The sequence below is a fragment of the Lolium rigidum genome, chromosome 3, assembly GCF_022539505.1.
Source record: "Lolium rigidum isolate FL_2022 chromosome 3, APGP_CSIRO_Lrig_0.1, whole genome shotgun sequence".
NCBI classification, from domain to species: Eukaryota; Viridiplantae; Streptophyta; class Magnoliopsida; order Poales; family Poaceae; genus Lolium; species Lolium rigidum.
This window is the reverse complement of record NC_061510.1, coordinates 70,282,505-70,288,937: the sequence shown is the minus strand read 5'-3', so window position 1 is coordinate 70,288,937 and position 6,433 is coordinate 70,282,505. Positions and strand designations below refer to the sequence as shown.

The window sequence follows — 6,433 nt, the reverse complement described above, 5'->3', positions numbered from 1 at the left end:
AGTGTGGACTTTTGCCTCCCGGACACCATTACGTCCAGAATTTTCAGAAAGAGATCATATTAATTACTAGTTGTTTTTATTGGCAGACAAGTTTTTTTTTTGAGCGGGGGAAAACGGCCTTTATTAATCAGAGGTAATCGATACAAGGAATCCCTCTGGCGGCCTAACTAGCCACACCCGGCGGCCTGGTGCATCATAAACTGCACTCCTAGCTAAACAGTGTGCTTCTTTATTCGAAATCCTAGCTTCGTGGCGGAACTCAAGAGCATCAAAGTCGCCCTTAAACTCCCTGATTTCTCTCACAATGTGAGCATAACTTCCGAAAGTCCCCTCGGCCAAGCTAGTGACAACATTCGTACAGTCCGTTGCCACCATAACCCTCCTGACGTGTATGTCCTTTGCCAGGGCGCAAGCCTCCCTGCATGCCAACACCTCCAGAATCTCAGCGCTAGACTTTCCAGGGAACACGAGCGTCGATGCCCCCACAAACACTCCATTCTTCGTTCTGGCTATTGGCAGACAAGTATTTCAGTGGAATAATAAAATCGTCCTTGTATAGGGGAAGCCCAGCCCGTCTAAGAATTTGAAAACGAACCTAGCTAAGCCCAGCTCAAGTCGATTTAGTTGTCTCGCTGAAAGAGAAAGGGATCAAATCGTACCTCCACCTCCGCCGCTTTTAGAGCATGTCTAACAGACCCCTTATTTCTCTGCCTCGTATAACGCGAGTTTTTCGCCCCGTATCCCAAAAGTGCGTCTTGCTGAACCATTCCGTCTAGCAGATCCCGTATTTCACCCTGTATTTTTAAAAATTAAAACCCCGGGAAAATGAAACCATAGTTCATCTTCATTGATCATACACTGGATCATACATATACATAGCGATCTACTGCGATCCTAGCTACTCGAGGATGATGAATGGCACGAAAGGCCCCCTGGCGGCAGCCTCCTCCTCCGCCCTGGCGGCAGCCTCCTCCTCCGCCCTGGCGGCAGCCTCCTTCGTCTGGAATTCAGCCACGGCGGCGATGGCCGCCGCCTGTTCGTCTGCCTCCGCCCGCGCCTTCTCGGCGGCCTCCACCTCGGATTCGGCCACCGCCCGCAAGTATGCCGCGTCCTCCTCTGCCTCCTCCGCTTCCTCCTCGCCGGCCTCCGCTTCCTCCTCGCCTCCGCCTCCTCCGCCGCTGGTGCTGCCGATGCGCGCCGCCCATGCCGCCTTCGCCGCGCGCTCACGCTCCCACTCTGCGCGCCACGCATCGAAGGCGGCGCCGCTCATCGGCTTGAGCGGCGGATCTTGTCGGTACCACCGCCCACCGGCGGCGAACTCCCGGAGCGAGTCCGGCATGTAATACGCGCCGCCATACTTGCAGGCCGCACGGCGGCTCCCCGCGGCGGAGCGCTTGCATTTCAAGCGCCACGCGTCCTCCACGTTGTCCGGCGAGCGGGATCGCTTCGATCCGCTCGCCGGCGAGGCGCTACTGCGGCGGCGGGCGTCCATGCCGGGGCTGGGGTCGAATGCGGCGCGGGGGAGGGAGGAATTGCTCGCCGGAGCAGGGTGGAGGCGGCGGCGGCGCACGGCGGAGCTAGGGTTGCGAGTGAGGGGTTAACCCCTCACTCGCACCTGCGCCCAGTATAAATAGTGGGCGGAGGGGCCGATTTCCTGGGCCCCGTATTCTGCCGAAACGGGGCGGCCCGAATACGGGGCCTGCTAGACGGCCCAAACCGCGCCTGCCCCGTATGTCGCCGGAATTTTACGGGGTGGGCGGGTTATAAGGGGCATGTTAGACATGCTCTTACCACTCGCCGGTACTGCCAGCGCCCCAAACCACTACTCTTGCTCGCGGGATGAACCAAGAGCTAGGATGAGCTTCTTACCGGCGGCAACCAAGGCGAAAACCGCAACAGCAGGACTGACACCTGTGCACGGCGGCCTCCCGGTCCCGGATGAGATCGCCATCTGGGAGATCCTCGTCCGTCTGCCCCCCCAAAGCCGTCGTTCGCTGCCGCGCCGTCTGTCGCGCATGGCGCCACGCCACCTCCACCCGCGACTTCCTCCTGGCGCACCACGCCGGCCAGCCCACCCTCCCCCTCCTCCGCGGCTACAACATATGCGGCGACGGTTCTGAACGTGGGTCGCAAGACATCATTCCCTTCGACCACCAGGCAGGAGTCGCCGCCGCCGCCGACCAGCAACTACCGTCTGTCGCTCGGCTGAGTAACGCCATCTTTTTTCTAAGAGCCTCCTGCGACGGCCTCCTTGTCATATCCGGCTACAAAAGTAATCTCTCCATCTGCAACCCAGTAACTCGTCAGTATGCTCCCATCCAGCAGCTTGACGGTTTGGGGTTCAATCTCCTAGGGATGTACAGGCACAACCCTACCCACGAGTTTCCGACTATTGTTGTACCCGGCCCCCCTGGTATCGGTATGATCAACTGCCATATAGTCTGGGTTCCTACGTCTTCACATTAGGCTCTGGCCAGCCTCCGAGGCACATAGCTAGGTCCCAAGATGTGAAGGAACTAATATGGATCCACGCATCTTTCTTGTTCCGTGGTAAGCTGCATTGGCACCTATGGCGGGATAAGAGCCCAAGCGACATGATTATGGTATTCGACACCACATCCGAGTCGTTCCAGAAGATGCATGCTCCGGCTGTTCCTGACGTCGCTAACCTATTTGAGATGGACGACATGCTTAGCATGTCTAGCTACAATGGCGCGACAGCAATTGATATCTGGGTGATGGAGGACTATGAACGCGAGTCCTGGACCTTCAAGTACCGGGTTGAATTACCAGTAGCAGATATCAAGGTGCGGTTTGCAGATTTTGATTATTGTTTCTGTGTGGTGACCGCATCGTGGGATGGTGACTTGCACGTGCTGCTCAAATCTGGCGAATGGCTGTTTCATGTTGACGTCAGTGGCAAGCTGGTTGCAAGTTTCCATCGTACAGGCCTCTTTCCTACATATCTTTGGCTTAAACAGACTCTAGTTTCGCATACATTCTTTCCAGCAATAAATGGTCATGATATGAACTCTTCGCCTTTCATCTGACAGCTGTTCAGGGAAGTCATGATTCTGAACAACCTGTCCACTAGGAGCCGGCTAGTTTTTGTACTACCATGTATGTGAATTGGTCCACTATGAGCAAGTGTTGATTATTACGTGGTTGCATGAAATTTATACTTCTGCGAATATCCTGGGCTGAAGAGGCTAACACTGCATCTTGTTCCTGTAATTACAAAGTCGTTTTGGTCAGCGCTTGAAATAGTTACCAAATGATCTGCTTCATGTCTCTTTCATCTTTGAGCTGAAGAATTCACTTGGGCACTTTGCTCACATAAAAAGTATCATTGTAATCTTGTTGACTAGCAAACTGAATCTGATTTTAGAAGAGCTTGGAGCAACTGCTTGTTAAATTCAGTTGTTGCATTATAGTGAACTTGTCAAGGAAAGTTGCTGTTGCAACTCGTTCTTCATGACTTAGGCACAGCACCGGGGTTCCCCAAGCCGGGAGCAGTCCTACACCCGGGGGCTACTTTCGGCGCCGTGGAAAAAGAGGGTATCCACGAACCGCCTAGAAGCGAGCCCGCTCACACGCCCGCCAAAAGGCCTCCATACACGGGAGCCCACCCTGGCTGCCGCTCATCCTGGGAAGCAGCTCCGGGGCATGTGCGGAATCTGTCCCTGCTACAGGAACGCTTTCCCCATATGCACGCTTTGGTGGGGCCAGAGAAGCCGCGACAAAGCTAGGCTTCCAGGGACTAGCCTCGGCCACATGTCCTACGTGGTTGAACTCGCGCGCCACGTTCTGGCCACGCCCCTAGTTAACATGTCCACACAACATTTTGTGGGACCCCTTACCAGTATAAAAGGAGGCCCAAGCTGCAGACATGCATGGGGGGTGGGGGGGAGTTGGAGAAGAACAAAGCTTATGAGGGAAGGAACTAGTTATGCCTTCCCGGGGAACATATTCTGTAGGAGTTGAGATCCACCAGATAGATAATAGTTGCAGCACGTAGGGTTTCGCACAACGCAACCTGAACCTGGGTAAAAATCATGTGTCTCTGTGTGACTATGTTTTTCGTCTTGCTCGTCGATCGAGCTCGTCATGTTCTGCGCCTGCCGAACCAAAAAGGGATCTTCATTCCCGGTGTTGGAATTATATGACACGACATGTGTGACAAGACATGATGGGTCACGGGAAGATGCTGCTGATTCTGCATGACAACATGGAGTCGACATCACACGACATCGTAACGAGCATGAGCTGGCCCGATTAAAAATCGAGCAATACAGGGCGATGAAAGCTTCCAAGGCTAATTTAATGTCTCCATCTCATGTGTTGTTTCTGTTTTAGGAGTCATCCGCGACTTTCCACTAGCTGTTCATCTCTCAACCGAGTCGTCAATCGACTCCGAGTAAAGAACCAAGGCTAGAGGAATGTCTCTGACGCAATCGGGGGCTAATATATGACGATGGAATATACAACCGGGTATGGCCATCGGAACGAGTCGCTCTACAAGAATGGGGTGGCCCAATCTAGTCACCTCCATGCTGGACTTACTCTCATAGGTCGAACACGACAAGAAGGCCCATTCGACCAGACGAAGATCAGCATGAAGGCTATGGATCCAACGGTGATTAGTCAATTTAGGGTTTTGGTGACACGTTCGTACAATGTAAACCCTAGGTCAAGTCACCCTGTATAAGGCTTGGGCAGGAGAGAATTAAAAGGACATGCATTCGCCGACTTTGGCCTCCATCTACGCCTCCAATAACTTTTATCACATCTATCAATATAATCAAGCAGAAGCACCGCGAGGGGCCGAACCTAGGTACATTGTGTCATGTGTCAATATTGTCTAGGACATCCAATGTCGCCATCGCTCTCCACCTATCCTAAGCTACCCCTAGTAGCATTTGTCCCATGCATCGATACCACGACAAAGACCACGACCACGAATCACGTACACAGTTCCCACCTACCATTAGCGGTAATACTATGATGCTCCTCGCAAAGAAAATACATATTTGAATGATGGGGTGTCGCCCAACACACACACCCACTGGGACTAACCAAGTCTTACGAAGGAAGGAGGGTCTCAACATGGAATTTAGAAATAGAGTGTTACATGCAGATCTACTACATAAGCAAGAAGCAAAGTGTGCTCGCGAGGTCTACAGAACTTCGAGAGCTATGGCACATCGAATATATGAGGTGATTTGTTTGAAAGTTTTATTTATATAGAAAGGAGCCTTTCAAAAAAAACATTGATGGTGTAATGTGACAAAAAAGCTGCCCTCGATATTGCTCATAATCCAGTGCAACATAGTCGGACAAAGCGCATATAGAGATTGATCAACATTTCATCAAAGAAAATTTAGACCAAGGAATCATCTTTTTTAGATAAAGGGAATATATTAATATCGAGAGATACCAATTACACCCAGCTTCTGCAAAAAAAAGCGATACCCCAATGGTAGTACTGATGCACACGACCAAAAAAATAAAAAATAAAACTAAGAAACAAAAAGCCCCGCTACGGTATTCTAGCCCTAGCAGCAACAATACATCCACCACCAAGACAACATCTGAACTCCACGCTCTCCAAAAGCAACGCCTCTAAGAAGGGAACATTGCGCAAGCGCCATCGTCGCCCAATCCAAAGATCTTAGGTTGTCACTCTGAAGATAGTTCCCGCTCTTAAAACAATATCTCCAACAAGGTCATTGTTAGGCACAACCAATTTAGACTAGGACTTGCATTTTCAGTCTAAAGAAAAAAGACTTTGAACTACACCTGTGATGCCACCCCCACTTGCATATTGCCGATGTGAAATCCAGAACACCGAGCAAGTCCCTCAACAACATAGAGACTCAACCTCCATTGCTAGTCCTCCAATCTAGCCTTCACGATATTCCCTGCCTCTGCCTCTGATTCACCATGGACAAAAAATGGCATATGATGGTAAAACAGAACAGTGAGCTTCGCGCTGCTGTGCCTCCAGAACCAAATGGTCAGAATAAAATCATGGGTGCGCACGACCGAATACCACTCGATCCAGCAAACTCCAGGCATAGGGTGCACTGTTACATTCGTCGGTGGAGCCTTCAGAAACTCATCACTTCGGCCAGATATAGACGGACATGCCTCAGGCAGGTCTTCATCTTCGCATAGAGACCCTAGGACCACCACATTATTCAGGTCGGGCCCCAACGCTGTCTTCCATCCCAGGCCGGCTGAGGCAAAGCAGCGACACCAAGTGAATGGGCAACGCCTTGCAGCCGGCCGACCCTCCACCGGCGACAACCAGGATGGGCATGCCTTCCACGGCCATCGCCGGTTTCCACGCCACCCGAACTCGCCGGTAGGACTCGGTGACGGACCGTTAGACCCACCACCCCATCCTCAGGCCAACCATCTCCGGCGAAGT

General features: G+C 52.1%; 1 pseudogene; it reads left to right on the top strand.

Moving 5' to 3' along the window:
* Positions 1–1,856: 1,856 nt before the first annotated feature.
* LOC124695003 lies at positions 1,857–3,050 on the top strand (annotated as a pseudogene).
* Positions 3,051–6,433: the final 3,383 nt, after the last annotated feature.